General features: G+C 43.1%; 1 long non-coding RNA gene across 1 annotated transcript in view; it reads right to left on the reverse strand.

The window, feature by feature from the left end:
- The window catches only part of LOC144337758 (uncharacterized), a 28,030-nt gene extending 11,269 nt beyond the window's left edge, over window positions 1-16,761 (reverse strand). The window contains exon 1 of the long non-coding RNA XR_013411260.1: window positions 14,721-16,761. This is a non-coding gene — a long non-coding RNA (uncharacterized LOC144337758). The remainder of the gene's footprint in view (window positions 1-14,720) is intronic.
- Between the last annotated feature and the right edge of the window lie 4,385 nt (window positions 16,762-21,146).

Below are 21,146 nucleotides of genomic sequence, written 5' to 3' on the forward strand. Positions count from 1 at the left end.
ATTGCCTAGGGTGGACAGTGCAAGGCAGTGGTGTAATCATAGCTCACTGTACCCTCGAACTCCTGGCCTCAAGCAGTCCTCCTGCCATGGCATCTCAAAGTGCTAGGATTGCAGGTATGAGCCACAACCTCTGGCCCATACCCAACTTTTTAAGACTATAGATTTGGTGTCAGACAGCACTATGTTTGGATCCTAAATCTGCTATTTGCTGACTCTATGACCTTGGGCAAGCCTCATAACCTCTCTGAATCTCATCTACAGCAAAATGGGGATGATAATAGCTGCTTCCCACACCCGTGGCATGGTTGTAAGGGTGAGATGAGAGAATGCATATAAAGTATAGGAACATAGTAGGTGTTCAATTAATGGCAGGTGTTTTTTTGTTTATTTGTTTTCTTTGTTTTTTTTTTGTTTGTTTGTTTTGTTTTTTTTTTTGGTCTTATCCAAGAATTTAATGAGTAAGAACTAAGGTGCTTACTCAGACACATTTGTTTTGTCAACCTGAGCACTTTCTGGTACTTCAAACATCCAGAGCAGAGCTTTTATGGGTGTCTCAGAACACCCTGAGGGGAAAGGGAGGGCAATTTCCAGAGACTGAGACGTGTCCAGGGCTGCACAGCCAGTGGTCACTGGGACAATACTAAATTATACGTTGACATCCCGGGAGTCCTGAGTGTAAGGAAAGTGATTCCTTAATGAACAGCCCCTTGGGGACAAAACTCCTTTAGATCCAGCATGTTAGGGCATGAAAAAGGGAAACTTTCCATATCTTGACGTGTGGTGGCCTCTTGTGGGCCCCTGGGCCTGTCATGCTGTCTGGCTCTACCTGACAGACGGTTAGGAGGGTCAACCCTAAGAAGTGTGGAAAATCCCTTACCTGTGGTTTTCTACCCTTTCTCCCTGGGGGGCTGTAGCTCGGCATCTCCCAAGAAGGTGTTTGCCCTCCTCCTTTCTGTAAACCTCCGTCCAAGTGGGAGAAGGGTCTGGTAACCAGACGTGAACACGTAGGGAAGGACTGACTGAGAACTTTCATACTAAATGATATGATAGTAACTATTTTTTAAAAAATTGAGGCAGGATCTTGCTCTGTTGCCCAGGCTGGAGTGCAGTGGCATGATCATGGCTCACAGCAGCCTCAACCTCCTGGGCTCAAGCAATCCTCTCACCTCAGCCTCCTGAGTAGCTGGGATTACAGACGTGCACCACCATGCCTGGTTAATTTTTTTTTTATTATGTGTAGAGATGAGGTCTTGCTGTATTGCCCAGGCTGAGCTTGAGCTCCTGGGGTCAAGCGATCCTCCAGTCTCAGCCTCCCAAAGTGCTGGGATTATGGGTGTGAGCCACCACACCCAGCCATGGCAGTAACTATTAATGATTAATAACTGCCTTGTTGAATCTTTAATCTATCCTTCAATTCTCCCCACAGCTTCATGCTAGAAAGCAGAGTGTGGATGAGAAAGTTGAGGCCCCAGAGGAACGAAGTGACTTTATGGTTGTCACTCATAAAGCTGGGGTGTGAACTCAGCTCCATCACACTCTAGTACTTTTCACCGAGCCACTGTGAGAGTCCCCTTTTCTTTGTTCTGGAGCAGAAATCCAACAGCTCAGTCCCCACTCCTCCTACCCAACTGAACTTCATCCCTCTGCAGGCTCCGCTCCCAAACTCACACATAAGTGCTTTGCCTTTACTGGCACTCCTGACAGCATCTTTTAGTATGTAACGCCATTTTGTATGACAGTCCCTATTCCCTCTAGGATTAACCTGGGCACTTTTTAAAGTCTCTTGACACATTTGCTTCTCTTGGTGACATTGAGTACATTGTTACTTTCACCTCTGGTGAAAGATAGTGGCATCTGGCTTTTGGGTTTATCTCCTTTGCTTGTTGAAGGATCATTGATAGGGTTTGGCTGTGTCCTTACCCAAATCTCATCTTGAATTGTAGCTTCCACAATTCTCATGTGTCATGGGAGGGACCCAGTGGGTGGTCATTAAATCATGGGGTTGGGTCTTTCCCACGCCGTTCTCGTGATACTGAATAAGTCTCACGAGATCTGATGCTTTTATAAAGAGGATTTTCCCTGCACAAGGTCACATCTCTTGTCTGCCTCCATGTGAGAGGTGCCTTTCACTTTCCACTATGATTGTGAGGCCTCCCCAGCCACATGGAACAGTGAGTCCATTAAACCTCTTTCTTTTGTAAATTGCCCAGTCTCGGGTATGTCTTTAGCAGCGGCATGAAAACGGGTTAATACAATCATTGTATTTTCCCTTCTCGTGAAAACACCTGTCGCTCCTGGTGGTTCATATAACAGGGTGGCCCCAGTGAATGCATTCTCCTGGACATTCCCGTGGAGCCGGTGGCCATCACTCCCACTGGTCCCCAAGCAGGGAGGGCCCTAGACTGGTTCAGAACTATGAGAATGCACCTCAAATTATCCCAAAGTACTCGGGGGAGAGAAGTGACTTTTTAGGACACCCTCATAAACAAAAGGTGTACTGGTTGTATAGCAGTGATAGAAGGAGTGAAAATTTAATTGTAGTAACATGTGGTAGGGATTGCTAGTTACCCAACCAATACACAATTTCTCCCTCCTCCTCAACTAAAGAATCCTAATCGTGGCTCACGCCTGCAATCCCAGCACTTTGTGAGGCCGAGGTGAGCAGATCAGATCAGAAGACGGAGACCACCCTGGCCAACGTGGTGAAACCTCATCTCTACTAAAAATACAAGAATTAGCTGCGCATGGTGGAATGCGCCTGTAGTCCCAGCTACTTGGGAGGCTGAGGCAGGAGAATTGCTTGAACCCGGGAGGTGGAGGTTGCAGTGAGCCGAGATCGCGTCACTGCACTCCAGCCTGGTGACAGAGTGAGACTTCGTTTAAAAATAAATAAATAAATAAATAAATAAATAAATAAATAAATAAATAAAATACTGAAGGTAGTGGTGTGACCAGCTGCAAGACTATTTCCCCAACCTCCCTGAAGCTATGTGACTGAACTCTAGAAGATAAGATGTAAGTGAAAGTTGTTGGGAGACACTTTCAGAATGTCTCCATAAAAAAGTGACAGCTGAAGAAAGCCCTTTTTGATCTTACATCCTTTCCTTCCTGGAGCATGAATGTGATGGTGGGAGTATCAGCAGCCATTTAGAACATGAGGTAATTAAGTATGGAAATAACGTACTAAGAATGGAAGAACAGAATGACAGAAGGAGTCAGGTTCCCTCATGAGCCACAGTGACAACCTGGACTTCTTGCTTCTGGATCTTTTTTTGTGTGGCTAGCAATAACCTATTATATATTTCTGTTATTTTGAGTTTTCTATTACATAAAGTTGGATCTAATCCTTACTGATATATAACATTTAAAAGTAGCTAACATTCCCATAATGTGAAAATATGTATGCACAAGGTATTAATTGCTACATTGTTTGTAATTGCAAAACAGTGGACACAATCTAAACACCGGAGACAATCTAAACACCCACACACATGAGATTAGTTAGGTGATTACAGTGTATTCACCCAATGGAGTTCTATGCGGCTGTAAAAAAGAATAAGAATGATATCTATGGACATATGTGGGATGACTCCAGGGCATACTGTTAAGGTAGGGTGCTACCTTTTGTGTAAGAAGGGAGGGGAAATAAGAAAATATTTCCCCCTTTGTGCAAGGAAAAAAAAAAAAAGAACCAGCAGAACTAGAAAGATATGACAGAAATAATGAGATTGGTTAGTTACGGGGGTAGGTGGTAATGAGGCCGAAAGCAGAGAAGGAATGAAAAAGAAACGACACTACCCTGAGCATATCTTTTCATATAGTTCTGACTCTTGGAACCCTGTTAAGATTTCATATATTCAAAACGAAAGAAAAAGAGACAGAGAAAGGAGGAAGGAAGGAAGCAGGAAGGAAGGAAAGAATGAAGGAAGGAAGGGAAGGAAAAAAGGAAGGAAAAGACAACAAGGAGGAACAAAAAAAATCTTAAAATGAGATGTAAGTAGAAACAAATGAAGTCAACTGTATTTCAAATGAAACACGCAACCACATTGAAAGGAAGGTGGAGGTGGGAGAGGGGCTGAACCAGTGACTGGAGCACAGTGCTTGGAATAAGGACTAAAGAACTCTGAGTTTTGTTTGTTTGTTTGTTCGTTTTTGTTTTGGTTTTTGTTTTGAGACAGGGTCTCCCTCTGTCACCCAGGCTGGAAGGCAGTGGCGCAATCACCGCGTACTGCAGCCTCAACTTCCTGGGCTCGAGTCATCTTCCCACCTCAGCTTCCCAAGTACCTGGGACTACAGGCACATGCCACCACACCCAGCTAATTTTCAAAATCTTTTGTAGCGATGGGATCTCGCCATGCTGCTCTGGCAGGTCTCAAATTCCTGGGACTAATCAGTCTTAAATGCTAGATGGGAGGTTTCTTTTTTGCAGATGAATAAATGATGAATTCTGAAAATACTGATTGTATTCTGGGATTAGGCAAAAAGTAAATATATTGTGCGTAGTGGGAGCCAGGTTTCTCACTGATGGGAAGAGAATTACCAGTATGGGAAGCAGAAAGATCTAATGAGCTCTGCAGTGTTGAATAGGAATTGCAGGTACCAGTGGTTTTTAATGTGTATGTGTGCATATATATATATATACACACAGAGAGAGAGAGCATGTATGTATACCTGTGTATACATGTACTTGTATATATGCATATGTCTCTATTTGTAATGCTTGTGTATGTTTATGTACTTCTATATATCTGTATCTGTCTATCATTTGAGAGGGAAAGATGAGATGGGGCATCTGGGTGAAAGGCTTGTAGACATTCTTTTATTTAAAAATTATTATACTTTAAGTTCTGGGTTACATGGGCAGAACATGCAGTTTTATTACATAGGTATACACGTGCCATGGTGGTTTGCTGCACCGATCAACCTGTCACCTACATTAGGTATTTTTCCAAATGTTATCCCTCCCCTAGCCGCCCACCCCCTGACAGGCCCCAGTGTGTGATGTTCCCCTCCCTGTGTCCATGTGTTCTCATTGTTCAACTCCCACTACGAGTGAGAACAAGCGGTATTTGGTTTTCTGATCTTGTGATAGTTTGCTGAGAATGATGGTTTCCAGCTTCATCCATGTCCCTGCAAAGGACATGAACTCATGCTTTTTTATGACTGCATAGTATTTCTTGGTGTATATATGCCATATTTTCTTAATCCAGTCTATCATTGATGGGCATTTGGGTTGGTTCCAAGTGTTTGCTATTGTGAATAGTACTGCAGTAAACCTACATGTGGATGTATCTTTATCATAGAATGATTTATAATCCTTTGGGTATATGCCCAGTAATGGGATTGCTGGGTCAAATGGTATTTCTAGTTCTAGATCCTTTAGGAATCGCCACACTATCTTCCACAATGGTTGAACTAATTTACACTCCAGCTAACAGTGTAAAAGTGTTCCTATTTTTCCACAACTTCTCCAGCATCTGTTGTTTCCTGACTTTTTAATGATCACCATTCTAATTGGCATGAGATGGTATCTCATTGTGCTTTTGATTCGCATTTCTCTAATGACCAGTGATGATGAGCATTTTTTCATATTTCTATTGGCTGCATAAATGTCTTCTTTTGAGAAGTGTCTGTTCAGATCCTTTGCCCATTTTTTTTTGATGGGGTTGTTTGTGTCCTGAATGGTATTGCCCAGGTTTTCTTCTAGGATTTGTATGGTCCTAGGTCTTACGTTTAAGTCTTTGATCCATCTTGAGTTGATTTTTGTATAAGGTATAAGGAAGGGATCCCGTTTCAGTTTTCTGCATATGGCTAGCTTGTTTTCCCAACACCGTTTATTAAATAGGGAGTCTTTTCCTCGTTGCTTGTGTGTGTCAGGTTTGTCAAAGATCAGATGGTTGTAGATGTGTGGTGTTATTTCTGAGGCCTCTGTTCTGTTCCATTGGTCTATATATCTGTTTTGCTACCAGTACCATGCTGTTTTGGTTACTGTAGCCTTGTAGTATAGATTGAAGTCAGGTAGCATGATGCCTCCAGCTTTGTTCTTCTTGCCCAGGATTGTCTTGGCTATGTGGGCTCTTTTTTGGTTCCATATGAACTTTAAAGTAGTTTTTTCCAATTCAGTGGTAGTTTGATGGGGCTAGCATTGAATCTATAAATTACTTTGGGTAGTATGGCCATTTTCACGATATTGATTCTTCCTATCCATGAGCATAGAACGTTTTTCCATTTGTTTGTGTCCTCTCTTATTTCCTTGAGCAGTGGTTTGCAGTACTCCCTGAAGAGGTCCTTCACATCCCTTGTAAGCTGGATTCCTAGGTATTTTACTCTCTTAGTAGCAATTGTGAATGGGAGTTCACTCATGATTTGGTTCTCTGTTTGTCTGTTATTGGTGTATAGGAATGCTTGTGATTTTTGCACATTGATTTTGCATCCTGAGACTTTGCTGAAGTTGCTGATCAGCTTAAAGAGATTTTGGGCTGAGATGATGGGGTTTTCTAAATATACAATCATGTCACCTGCAAACAGAGACTATTTGACTTCCTCTCTTCCTATGCGAATACGCTTTATTGCTTTCTCTTGCCTGATTGCCCTGGCCAGAACTTCCACTACTATGTTGAATAGGAGTGGTGAGAGAGGATATCCTTGTCTTATGCCAGTTTTCAAAGGGAATGCTTCTAGTTTTTGCCCATTCAGCATGATATTGGCTGTGGGTTTGTCATAAATAGCTCTTATTATTTTGAGATATGTTCCATTGATACCTAGTTTATTGAGAGTTTTTAGCATGAAGGGGTGTTGAATTTTATCAAAGGCCTTTTCTGCATCTATTGAGATAATCATGTGGTTCTTGTCATTGGTTCTGTTTATGTGATGGATTGTGTTTATTGATTGGCGTATGTTGAACCAGCCTTGCATCCCAGGGATGAAGCCGACTTGATCATGGTGGATAAGCTTTTTGATGTGCTGCTGGATTCAGTTTGCAGGTGTTTTATTGAAGATTTTGGTATTCATGTTCATCAGGGATATTGGCCTGAAATTTCCTTTTATTGTTGTGTCTCTGCCAAGTTTTGGTATCAGGGTGGCCCTGGCTTCATAAAATGAATTAGAGAGGATTCCTTCCTTCTCTATTGCTTTGGATAGTTTCAGAAGGAATAGTACCAGCTCCTCTTGTACCTCTGGTAGAATTTGGCTGTGAATCTGTCTGGTCCTGGACATTTTTTGGTTGGTAGGCTGTTAATTACTGCCTCAATTTCAGAACTTGTTATTGGTTTATTCAGGGATTCAGCTTCTTCCTGGCTTAGACTTGGGAGGATGTATGTGTACAGGAATTTATCCATTTTTTCTATATTTTCTAGTTTATTTGCACAGAGGTGTTTGTAGTATTCTCTGATAGTAGTTTGTTTTTCTGTGGGGTCAGTGGTGATATCCCCTATATCTTTTTTTATTGCATCTATTTGATTCTTCTCTCTTTTCTTCTTTATTGGTCTGGCTAGAAGTCTATCTATTTTGTTTATTTTTTTCAAAAAAACAGCTCCTGGATTCATGAATTTTTTGAAGGGTTTGTTGTGTCTCCATCTCCTTCAGTTCTGCTCTGATCTTAGTTATTTCATGTGTTCTGCTAGCTTTTGAATTTGTTTGCTGTTGCTTCTCTAGTTCTTTCATTTTTGATGTTAGGGTGTCAATTTTAGATCTTTCCTGCTTTCTTTTGTGGGCATTTAATGCTATAAATTTCCCTCTACACACTGCTTTAAATGTGTCCCAGAGATTCTGGTACATTGTGTCTTTGTTCTCATTGCTTTCAAAGAACATCTTTATTTCTGCCTTCATTTCGTTATTTACCCAGTAGTCATTCAGAAGCAGGTTGTTCAGTTTCTATGTAGTTGTAAGGTTTTGAGTGAATTTCTTAATCCTGAGTTCTGCTTTGATTGCACTGTGGCCTGAGAGACTGTAATGATTTCCACTCTTTTTCATTTGCTGAGGAGTGTTTTGCTTCGAATTATGTGGTCAATTTTAGAATAAGTGTAATGAGGTGCTGAGAAGAATGTATATTCTCTTGATTTGGGGTGGAGAGTTCTGTAGATGTCTATTAGGTCCTCTTGGTCCAGAGCTGAGTTCAAGTCCTGAATATCCTTGTTAATTTTATGTCTTGTTGATCTATGTAATATTGACAGTGGGGTGTTAAAGTCTCCCACTATTATTGTGTGGGAGTCTAAGTCTCTCTGTGGATCTCTAAGAACTTGCTTTATGAATCTGGGTGCTCCTGTATTGGGTGCATATATATTTAGGATAGATAGCTCTTCTTGCTGCATTGATCTCTTTACCATTATGTAACACCCTTCTTTGTCTCTTTTGATCTTTGTTGGTTTAAAGTCTGTTTTATCAGAGATTAGGATTGCAACTCCTGCTTTTTCTCACTTTCCATTTGCTTGATGAATATTCTTCCATCCCTTTATTTTGAGCCTATGTGTGTCTTTGCACATGAGATGGGTCTCCTGAATATAGCACACTGATGGGTCGTGACTCTATCCAATTTGCCAGTCTGTGTCTTTTAATTGGGGCATCCTAGAAATTATTTTTACAATTCTTGCAGCTTTTCTGTAGATCTGAGATTATGTCAAAATAAAAAAAAAGTAATTAAAGAAGGAAACCAAAGTGGTGGCCCATTAGACTTGGTGCTGAAACTTCAGCTACTCCTTCTGGCCCCAGTCAATGTTCTTCTTCTTTCTTCTTTCTTCTTCTTCTTCCTCTTCCTCTTCCTCCTCCTCTTCCTCCTCCTCTTCCTCCTCCTCCTCTTCTTCCTCTTCTTCCTCCTCCTCCTCCTCCTCCTTCTTCTTCTTCTTCCTCTTCTTCTTTTCTTCTTTTTCTTCTTTTTTTTTTTTGACAGGGTCTTGCTCTGTTGCCCAGGCTGGAGTGCAGAGGTGCAATCATAGCTCACTGCAGCCTCAAACTCCTGGGCTCAAGTGATCCTCCTGACTCAGCCTTTTGAGTAGCTGAGACTACTGGTACACGCCACCATGCCTGGATAATTTTTAAATTTTTTCTTTTGTAGAGATGGGATCTTGCTATGTTGACCACACTGGTTTCAAACTCCCAGCTTCAAGTCATCCTCCTGCTTCAGCCTCCCAAAGTACTGGGATGACAGGTGTGAGCCACTGCACCCAGCTGATGTTCTCCTTCTTGTCCCACAGACTTCTCCCCCTGGCTCAGTGTGGATCTACCGAGAAACTTCAGATTAAGTCTACACTGGGCAAATGTGTTTTCTAAACCCGTTCTCATTCATCTATGGGTAGGATCCCTGAATGGAATGCAAGGAGAAGGAAAAGAGAAGGAGGCAGTGTCCTTCACAGGAGGACCTTTTGGTTGCTGCTGGAACATGAGGTGAGGGGTTTCTGTCTGTGTTGTGGAGTGGACTAAGGTAAGAGGACCTGGACCAGTCTTTGATTGGCATCTCTGTAGTCTTATCTTCCTCACTCGCCCCTGCTCCTTCTGTCTTCCCTAAACATGTGCAGAGAGATTTTTTTTTTCAGTATAATTTCTCCAATTTCTTTTCTTCCTGTATCTTGGATGAGGATATTTCTCTCATATGCTTCTTGTATTCAGAAATGTTGCCTCTCGAGAATTTCAACAATAATTCAATGCCATGACCAAAGAAAACAAGGAACAAGCTTCTCCCTCCCTCTGCCATTCCTCCCCTCTTGGTTTGTAAGCCTGTGTTCAGAGCTCCTGCTTTTGAAGCATAAGTGATTATGACTTGGCAATGGTGTCAGGCAGAACTGGGTTCAAAACTTCATCTGCCCCCTTGGACCTCAGTTCTCCACCTGCAAAGTGGTCGTGATGATGGCATTGACCTTATTGAGTGGTTCTGAGGATGAAATGAGATAAGCATGTAAGTATTTATCATTGTGCTCAACAAGTGTCAGATATCAGTAGTGGCAGCACAGTCAAGTGTGGTGACATTGTGCAGCAGCACAAAAGATGAGTCATCGAGCGGGCCACATTGTTTTCCTGAACCCAAACTCATCTGCCCTGGAATTGCATTTAATCAGTGAGTGCATTTGTTACTTTGGAGGCCCCTCTGAGAAAGACATGGATTTATTCTGCTTGGCAAATAGCCTTCCCTCATGTCCCCACACAGTATATAACTCAGGGCTCCCTGCCGTGGCCTGGGTGTGAGCTACAAGGCCTCCATCTTTCCCAGACATGGAACTGAATCATTGCATTGTAATTTCCCAGAGCATCTTCTTCCACTGCCTCTCATTGGTTGGTGTTAGGCAGAAGCAGTTTGCTGGTATGGCAGGGAGACTGTGTTCTTTCTGAGGGGGAAACAGCACCAGGATTTTATAAGCTTCATGTAGGTGTCTCTTCAAATATTACCATTGGGAGTCCTATTTCTGTAATAATAGGGATACAGGTACAACTCCTAGAAACTGCCCAAATAAGAAAGTTCCAGAACATAATTATTTGAGGGCACAAAAGCTTCTTATTCTTTTGGGGAGGTAAAATTATATGTATTTTCAGCAGGACCTCCTATGCCAAAACTATGCAGCAAGAATTCACTCTTTGTGGCCACCCTTGTAAAAAATATTCACAACCATTCATATTGATCAGTTTCTCTCAATTTCTTCTTCTCATGTTTGTGTCTGCTTGGGGTGTGTTTGTGCATGCACTCATGCACACTCATGTCTGCATTTTTAAACAGCATGTTTGTGTATTGGCCAATGTGGCACATCTAATGACTTTCCAGGGATAGAATTCACATATTATGCAATTCACCCATTTAATGTGTACAGTTCTACAGCATGTAGTATATTCACAGAGTTGTGTAACCATCAGTACAGTCAATATTAGAATATTTCATCACTCTAAAAAGAAACTATGTACCCATTAGCAGTTGCCCTCATTTCTTCCCAGTCCCTGTAACCCTAGGCAACAACTAATCTTTTTTCTGTCTCTATGGATTTGCCTATTCTGGACATTTCACATAAACAGCATCATATAATATGTGATCTTTTGCAACTGGCTTCTTTCACTTAGGATGGTTTCAGAATTCACTCATGCTGGAGTGTATATTGGTGCTTCATTCCTTTTTATGGTTAAATAGCATTCCACTGGATGGCTATACCAACATTGCTTATCTGTTCATCAGTTGATAAACATATGAGTTGTTTCCATTTTTGGTTATTATGAATAATGCTGCTATAAATATTTATGTACAAGTTTTTTTATATGGACACATTTTTATTCATTTGGCTATATACATAGAAGTGGAATTTCTGGGTCATAAGGAAACTGCTTAATTTTTTTTAGTAACTGTCAAACTGCTTTTCAAAGGCATTATATTATTTTGCATTCCCATCAACATTGTATGAGGGTGACAATTTCTCCATATCCTTGCCAACACTTGTCATTTTTCATTTTAAAAATTATAGCCATCCTAGCAGGTGCAAAGTAGTATCTTATTGTGGTTTTGATTTGCATTTCTCTAATGGCTAATGTTGTTGGACATCTTTTTACGTGTTTCTTGGCCATTTGTATATTATCTTTGGAGAAATGTCTATTGAGATCCTTTGCCATTTTCATATTTGTTTGTCTTTTATTTCTGAGCTGTAGTAGTTCTTTCTGCATTCAAGATATGATTCCCTTATCAGATATGTAACTTGCCAATATTCCCCTTCATTCCGTTGGTTATCTTTCTACTTTCTTGGTGCCATCCTTTGCATACAAGTTTTGTATTTTGATCTATTTCTTCTCAGGTTTCTTGTGTTTTTGGTGTCTAAGATGGCTTTCCTTGGTCCAAGGTTACAAACATTTATATCTATATTTTCTTCTAAGAATTTTATAGTTTTAGCTCTTATCATTAAGTCTGTGGTACGTTTTAAGTTAATTTTTGCATATGGTGTGAATGAAGAAGGGATGCAACTTCATGGTTTCATATGTGGATTTTCAGTTGGCTCTGTTTTTTTTTTTTTAATTTATTTATTTATTTATTTATTTATTTTTTTTGAGACAGAGTCTTGCTCTGCCACCCAGACTGGAGTGCAATGGCGAGATCTCAGCTCACCGCAACCTGTCTCCCAGGCTTAAGTGATTCTCCTACCTCAGCCTCCCTAGTAGCTGGGATTATAGGTGAGTGCTACCACACCCGGCTAATTTTTGTATTTTTAGTAAGACAGGGTTTCACCATGTTGGCCCGGCTGGTCTCAAACTCCTGACCTCAAGTGATCCGCTTGCCTCGGCCTCCCAACGTACTGGGATTAAGGGAGTGAGCCACTGCGTCTGGCCTCTCTGTTTTTAAAATAAAGAAATAGTTCCATGTCAATTGGTAAATAGCACTGCCCTGAAATCCCCAAGTGTCCCCTCTTCTGCTCTGGCGCTTCCCTGGGACCTCCTGGAGATTCCCATGACTCATAAACCAACCTGTCAATGCCAGGCACAGGATAATGTCTCAGAACCTTGTCCCCTTGGTTCCGATTGCTGGTTGGTTGCTGGTTCTGATGCAGTTGAGGCCCCAGTCACTAAATATTTCCATTGTCACATCTATGCATTGGTGTGTTTTAGGACACATTCTCAGGGTTGGAGATAGTCATAGCAATTCAGAGGTGCCCCATAACTTGTCATTAATAATCATTTATTATAGATTGTACGTTGATGGGGGCATTGTTAGAGCAAAGACGAATGCCAGCTTTTCTGTAACTATCATACCAGTGAGGACTGGCACAAGAGTGTCACACGACCTGAAATGAGCTTAGCAGTTGCACTAAAGCCTCTGGGTCGAAGATCTCAGCGAATATTCCTCTGTAGTTTCTCCACAGATGAGCTTGTAGCCCACCTTTTGTTCCCATCCCCTCTGAGGAGCAGGGAGATTAGTTTTGCCTAACACGGAGTGGGCAGAGGAGAGCTGCGTGGGTTCCTCCTCTGCTTCTCTTTAGGGAAGATGGCCTGATTCTTCCATTACAAAGTGACCATTCACAATTTTGCAGGATGGAAAGGGCTTCTCTCTTTCCAGAAAGGTTAGAGAGTCAAGTCAACTTCCTTAGAAGCTTCTAGTTTGCAGATGCATCTTCCCTGGTGCCTGGGGCCTCTTATTCTCCAGCCTCAGCTCACTGGGCCACTGAGAGGGACTCTGTCCGTCCCTCAGAACCAGCCCTACTTCCTCCAGCCTCTCCGTCCCTCCCCCACTGTCCCTGCTCAGTCTCCTCTGCTGCATTGTCTTGGTTCCACATTTCTGGGTAATTATATTTTTGGCAGTGGCCCTCGTGCGTGCTGTGGAGCAAGCAGTTGAGTCTGTGGCCTTTTCCCAAGTGCTGTTTCCAGCACGGCCATGCCATCCTGCTCTTCTGCTTTATTCCAGGACGCAAAAGGTCAGGGGCCCGCCAGAAGAACAGAGCCTGGTGTGGAGACCTCCTGGCCTGACCGTTATGTAGGCAAAAAAGGAGTATCTTAGGAGAATCAGTGAGAGTGTACGTCAGGGTACCCCAGTCCCAGCCTTGCTGGCTGACCCCATAGTCTCAATTGTGTCTGTTTTTTTTTTTTTTTTTTTTCTGAGACAAGTCTTGCTCTGTCACCTAGACTGGAGTGCAATGGTGAGATCTCGGCTCACCGCAACCTCTGCCTCCCAAGTTCAAGCTATTCTACCTCAGCCTCCCAGGTAGCTACGCACCACTATGCCCAGCTAATTTTTTTGTGTTTTAGTAGAGATGGGGTTTCACTTTGTTGCCCAGGCTGGTCTCCAACTCCTGAGCTCAGGTGATCTGCCTGCCTTGGCCTCCCAAAAGGCTAGTCGATGGTGACTTAATATTTAGGTGGGGGTCAGGAGGAGCTGGATATATATTTAGGGCACTCAGTTGTGGCAAGGAGAGGATATAAAACAATAAAAAATAGAGTGACTGCTGTTTTCAAACCTTACTCTCATACTGACCTCATAGAGGAAAACACAATGCCAAGTCTTACGTGGAAAAACTGAACAAAGGACAACTCTTACTGTCTTTTATAATTGCTAAATTTTATAATTGTATATAAACAGTTACAATATTTGATAATTATTAGAATATTTTTACAAAATTATTATTTTTTATGATTGTAGTTGATGATTTTTTCTTATTTTATGAAATATTTCCAAAGTGATTTTCATAAAGACCTAAAAGACATTTTTAGGAAACATCTAACTTTATTGCTGAATTCTAAAGCAGCAATGCATTTGGTGAATATCTATTGAGTGCTTATTAATACTGGGTCATGGGATGTACCCAGCACCAGGATAGTCTCTCGGCCCCAAGATGCACCCTCTCCCCAGTTCCGGTTCAAGTGTGAATGAAGAACAGGGATGGAGGCTCAATGAAGAGAAGGGGGAATGTCAAGCTGGCTTTGGGCAAAGTATGAATCCCCCAGGAGTATCCCACATCAATGCCATCCTTCTGCCCTTTGCCGTACTCCATGCCATTGGGGTCTGGATTTGCCAACCATATGTACCCAAGCTTCTTGAACCAGGGCACCGAGAGCTCTATGGTACACAGCAGCATCCCAGCAGCTACCAAGACCACAGGGTGAATATAGGCCCTGAATTAACCATTTTATTTAAAGGTCTTTACAGGATAAACTACCTTTATAACAAGACACACAGTAAAGTTTCATGGAGTGTGATGCAAACTCTGATATGTTTAAGACAAAAAGTGAGACCAAAAAGAACCTTCCTGCCAGTGAGGGGCTACTTTGGGTCTGACCTCAGATTCTTCAGGCCAGTTCACCCACCTCTTTTCCTAGGGAAAGCTTGAGAAAGGTGTGGCGTCTTCCATGCCCATTTCCAATATGGGATCAGATGGAGACTGCTAGGCCTGGAGGGCTTGAGAAGGGCTGAGAGATGGTCCAACCTTGATTTCAGCCTGTGCTCAGTCCCAGCCCTGCAGACTGGCCTTTGGAAAAATGACTGATTGCTTTCCCTTCTTAACTCCTCCCAAACCTCTTCACAGATCTTCTTCCTATAAATCTCCTGTCCTCTCCTCCTTCAGTGATTATGTCTGCCTGATCTACTCTCCCCCACACCTTTTTATGATAGAATCACCCCTAGTTTCTCCAAGGAATTGCCACTTCCTGTCACTCCCTCTGGCCGTTATGGTTGGCCCACTAATGAACATATGACCGAAGCTGAGCCAATCAGAAGTTTTCCTTGGGATTTTACAACTGAAACTAGGCAAGAGAAACCATTTCTTTCCCTTTGCATCAGCAACTCTCAGGCCATGGCCACTGAGTTAATGATGACTGTGTACCTGCCACCTGGAGGAGTCTGAGAGAAGATCAGCACTGGGACAGAAGCCGAAATGAATAAAGAAGTTACCAGTGCTTTCAGATCCCTGGATTGCTTCCTGCTTTACATTCAGCACCTACCTCATAAGGTCTTTATAAGGATTAGGTGAGTTGAAACATGGGCTTAGCATGTAATATGAGCTCAGTAAATGTCAGATATTATTATTTTTCCACCTTTGTTTTCCTCAGCTACGTGAACCAATAAAACCAACAAAATCATCCTTTTAAAAGGAAGATTTGAATCAGGTTTCTGTCCTGGGCTCTTAGGCACCTGGTATTTTGAAATTCCAGAAGTGTGTTTTCCTAGAAAGGAAAGCAGGAGCTAAATTAAGCTACATAGATGTATCAGTGACAAGTAGCCAGCCTCCAAGATGGCCCCAGTGACCCCTGACTCTTGGCATTAGTGCCCTTGTGTAGTCTTCTCCCATATTGAATAGGGCTGATTTGTGTAACCACAATAGGATATTGCAGAAATGGCAGAATGAGACTTCCAAAGCTAGGTGATAAGAGACACTGTGGCTTCTATTTTGTTCTCTCTTGGATCATTGGCTCTGGGGGCAGTTGGCTGCCATGTTGTGTGGATACTCAAGCAACTCAGTGGAGGGGACCACATGGTAATGATCAGAAACCTCCTTCCCACAACTATGTGAATGAGTCATCTTGGAAGTGGATGCCCCAGTCTCAGTCAAGCCTCCAGATGACTGCAACCCTGTGTGACATCATAACTGCCACCTCATGAGAAAACCCAAGCCAGAATCACCCAGTTAAGCTGCTCCTGAATTTCTGAGGCACAGGAACTATGAGATAATACATGTTTGTTGTTTTATGCTACCAGGCTTTGGGATCATTGGTTATGCATCAATGGATAATTGATACAGTGCCTTAATGTGTAACTCCCACCAAAGCGGGTCAGTGCTTTGCATAGCCTCATTTGACTATTTTTTCTTTTCTTTTTTTTTTTTTTTAAGTAAATAGTCCTTTGTTAAATAATATTAACTATCACTATGGAGCTTACTGATATGGTGTCTGGTACAATACAATACTACGGGCTTTGCATACATCATTGCCTCAGTGAAATTCTCCGTGGCAATCCCATGCAACAGGTACCATTGCTGTTTTGTAATAGAGTCTTGGGAGCCAGACTACTTGGGTTCAATTATACTTCCCCCTACTTCCTGGGGCTGTGGCTTTTGGTGAATTATATCTTCCTGAGCCTCCGTTTCTCCAGCTGCAAAATGGAGGTAATTGTAGTACCTACCTCACTGGACCTTGTAAAGATTGGATACATTGCTATATGTGCTTAACATATGCAAGCTACACAATAAATGCTAGATATGATTATTTACAAATGACAGCACTGAGGCTTAGTGTGGCTAAGCTAATTTGCTCAAGGTGCCTTAACTGGCAAACAGTGGTGCTGGAATATGGACTCCTGTACCTCAGTCTTTTGAGGTCAGTGCTGCCCGCTAGGAACAACATGTGCCATGTATGTCATTTAAAAATTTCTGGCCAGAGGCTGTGGCTCATGCCTGTAATCCCAGCACTTTGAGATAACAAGGTGGGCGGCTCACCTGAGGTCAGGCATTTGAGACCAGCCTGGCTAACATGGTGAAACCCCATCTCTACTAAAAACACAAAAATTAGCAGGGTGTGGTGGCTCACACTTGTAATCCCAGCTACTCAAGAGGCTGAGGCAGGAGAATCACTCAAGAGAGAAAATCCTGGGAGGCGGAGGTTGCAATGAGCAGAGATTGTGCCATTGTTCTCCAGCCTGGGCAACAGCATCTCAAAAAAATTCTAATAATTACATTTAAAACGTATAAAGAAACAGATAAAATTAATTTAAATAATAGTTCCAAACTTACGATGGTTCAACTTACAATTTTTTGGCTTTACAATGGTGCAAAACCATTGCAATGTAATATTTTCCCAGGCTGGAAATATGCAGTATGAGAGATAGTCAACACTTTACTATAAAACAGGTGTTGTGGCCAGGCGTATTGGCTCACGCCTGTAATCCCAAGACAGGCAGATAACTTGAGGTCAGGAGTTCGAGACCAGCCTGGCCAACATGGTGAAACCCCATCTCTATGAAAAATATAAGAATTAGCTGGGCATGGCGGTGCATGTCTGTAGTCCCAGCGACTCGGGAGGCTGAAGCAGGAGAATTGCTTGAACCTGGGAGGTGGAAGTTTGCAGTGAGCCAAGATCGTGCCACTGCACTCCAACCTGGGTGACAGAATGAGGCTCTGTCTCAAAAATAAAATAAAATAAAATAAAATAAAATAAAATATAAATAAAACAGGCTTTGTGTTAGATGATTTTGCCTAACTGTAGGCTAATGTAAGCATTCTGAGCATGCTGAAGGCAGGCTGGGCTGAGCTATGGTGTTCAGTAGCCTAGATATAATTAAGTGCATTTTTGACTTACAACATTTTCAACTTATAATGGGTTTACTGAGTCATAATGCCACAGTAAGTTGAGGAGCATCTGTATATCTTATTTAACCCTGTATGTTCAAAATACTGTCATTTCAATATGTAAAAACATAAAATCATTGTGATGCTTTACATTCTTTTTTCTTTTAATATCTGGAGTCTTCGAATTCCAGAGTGCATTTTGATGGCACAGCTCGGTTAGGACCAGCTGCATTTCCAGTGCTCAGTAGCCATGTGTGGGCAGCGGCTGCCATGTTGGAGGATGGCACAGGTCCAGGGCCCTCCTCTTCCTCTTTCCCACTGTGCTGCAGGCCTCCTTTGTGTCCCCAGGCCCATGAATGCATAAATCCTTCCCCATCCCAAACTAGGCTAAGTCCTCTTCGTCATGCATACTTAACAGCATCTTGTTCTTATCCCTCATATTCCAGACAACACAACACATTATTACCGTTAATTTTATAAAACTGTTTCCAGTAGACTGAAGGCACCAGGAAAGCAGGGACTTTGTTCACGTGTTGGCTCCCTGTGCGATGTTGTTGAATAAATGAATGAATGAATAAAAAGATGTGAATGAGGCCTGGCACGATGGCTCGTGCCCGTAATCCCAGCACTTTGGGAGGCCAAGGTGGGAGGATCACCTGAGGTCAGGAGTTCGAGACCAGCCTGGCCATAATAGTGAAACTTCATCTCTACTAAAAGTGCAAAAATTAGCCAGGCATGGTGGTGGATGCCTGTAATCTCAGCTACTCAGGAGGCTGAGGCAGGAGAGTTGCCTGCGCCTGGGAGGCAGATGTTGCAGTGAGCTGAGATTGCACCACTGTACTCCAACCTGGGTGACAGAGTGAGACTGTGTCTCAAAAAGAAAAAGTGAATGACACAGTCCTTGCCCTCAAGGGCTCCTACCTGTTTTGTGCTTATCCAGAATGACCTTCCTTCCTTACTCCTTTCTTTCTTTTCTTCTTTCCTCTCTCTTATTCTATCTTTTCTTTCATGAGGCATACCCAAGGTTAGTGGGGATCCGCTGTGATCTTCAATGCGCAAGAAGTTGGTTGCTATTAATAAAGTCCTACGTTTGTCTAACTAGGTCTCTCCCGTGTCACTATGCTGTGAAGTATCTGGAAGGCTATGTGGGCAGAGGCTGTGGCCATGAAAACCCCAGTGTTACAGCCAATCACAAACATGTTTAAAGGCAGAGAAAGAGGCCAGATCCATCTTCCGTCTTGGTGTAATCCGCCTCGGGTTGCTGCTTGGGTTGCTGCTTGGCTCCTTCCCCCTCGACCTCACTCAGTCTTTCCTTTGCTGCCTTCCTCTTTGGTCTCCCCCACAGCATCCCAGCCCCATTGTGCATTTCCCATGGAGATCCAAGTCTCAGAGACTGTTCCAGCTCCATCCTGGTGGGGCCCTAGGTTTTACTGAGGAGTACCTAGACCAGTACTTCTCACCTTTTAGTATGCACACGCAGCAGGGCACGGTGGCTCATTCTTGTAATCCCAGTACTTTGGGAGGCTGAGACTGGAGGATTGCTTGAGGCCAGTAGTTTGATATCCGCCTGACCCCTTTTCGACAAAAACTTTAGAAAAAATCAGCCAGGTATGGTGGTGTGTGCCTATGGTCCGAGCAACTCAGGAGGCTGAGTGGGGAGGATTGCTTGAGCTCCGGAGTTCCAGGCTGCAGTGAGTTATAATCATATCACTGCATTCCAGCCTGGGTGACAGAGTGAGACCATATCTTAAAAAAAAAAAAGATGGCACTGGCATCACACAGGTACTCCTAGGAAAATGCAAATTCTGATTGACTGGACCTGGAAGGGGCCTGAGAATTCACATTTCTAACCAGCTCCCAGGCTGATGCTGCAGGTGCTGGTCCAGGGATGACACATTGAGGAGGAGCAAAAATCTAGAAGGAAGGCAAGCCTTTCTCCTGCTAATGTGGATGGCCTCTCACAGCAAAATTTCCATGTGCAATTACCCCCAAAGCCTCCTTCCACCAGGAGTGAAGATGAAAAGCAATTAAAGGAGTGGACAGAGATCTTCGTCCTGTCCTGTTGCTACTGAAAAAATAAATGAGAGGGCCGGGGGCAGTGGCTCAAGCCTGTAATCCCAGCACTTTGGGAGGCTGAGGCTGGGCGGATCACCTGAGGTCAGGATTTCAAGACAGCCTGGCCAGCACGGTGAAACCCTGTCTCTATTAAAAACACAAAAGTTAGCTGGATATGGTGGCAGGTGCCTGTAATACCAGGTACTCAGGAGGCTGAGGCAGGAGGCTTGCTTGAACCTGGGAGGCAGAGGTTGCAGTGAGCCAAGATCATGCCACCGCACTGCAGCCTGGACTATAGAGGGTGACTCCATTTCAAAAAAAAGAGAGAGAGAGAGAGGAGAGAGGACAACAGATTCCAGGTTATTCCTCTGACACAGCTCTCAGATGCCCTTGCATTCTGTCTTCCACAGCGGAGGCAGGTGGATGCGATGTGCTAGGGCTGCACGTGGCCCTGGCCCATCCAAGACAGTGTCACGCCCGTGAACATCAGGTAGGTCAAGTAGAGGGACAGCATGGGATTAAATTGGGTTCACAGCTGCAGAACACTCCACTCCAAATCTCGATGCATGAACCAGGGTAGATTCCAGCACAGACGAATGCATGCCTGTGCATTCGGAGTCAGAAAGGCCTGAATCAGTGCTGGCTCCACCCTTGATGGGCCATGCTGAACAAGTGGCTGAGCTTGGATTTACCTATCTATAAAATGGGGACAATTATGCTTATGGCCAGGGTGGTTGTCACAATTAATAAAAATAACATATGTAATGTATTAGTTAATGATTATGCATGAGGCCAATCATTATGAATGATGCGTTGCTTTTGGCGTGAATTCACTCACTTCATTTTCTCAGCAGCCTATGAGAAAGGTAATATAATTATTCTTTCTATTTTAGGAGGGAGCCAAGCTCAGAGAGGTGAAGTTGGCACCCCAAGGTCCCACAGTTAGAGTGCGATGCAGCTGGGATTTGAACCAAGGCAGTCTGATTCTGGGTTCCATCTTCTGGAGCACCACGCCTGAGGTGCATGTTCCTACACAGGTGCTTTGTGAATATCTGTGGTGTCCAACGAGTGAGTCATTTTCAACTTCGCTGAGAGATCCGGAGAAGGTGGCTTCTTGCCTTTCTCTTTCTCTCTCCTCTCCCAGATGCATTTTAGTGATTTTAAAACAAACAAAATAGGCCAGGCATGATGGCCAACGCCTGTAATCATGGCACTTTGGGAGATGATGGCGGGAGGATTGCTTGAATCCAGGAGTTGAAGATCAGCCTGGGCAACATGGTGAAAAAATAGAAAATTTAGCCAGGCGTGGTGGTGTGCACCTGTAATCCCAGCTACTCGAGAGGCTGAGGCATGAGAATCGCTTGAACTTGG

Source organism: Macaca mulatta, chromosome 20 (assembly GCF_049350105.2).
Source record: "Macaca mulatta isolate MMU2019108-1 chromosome 20, T2T-MMU8v2.0, whole genome shotgun sequence".
Lineage (NCBI taxonomy): Eukaryota > Metazoa > Chordata > Mammalia > Primates > Cercopithecidae > Macaca > Macaca mulatta.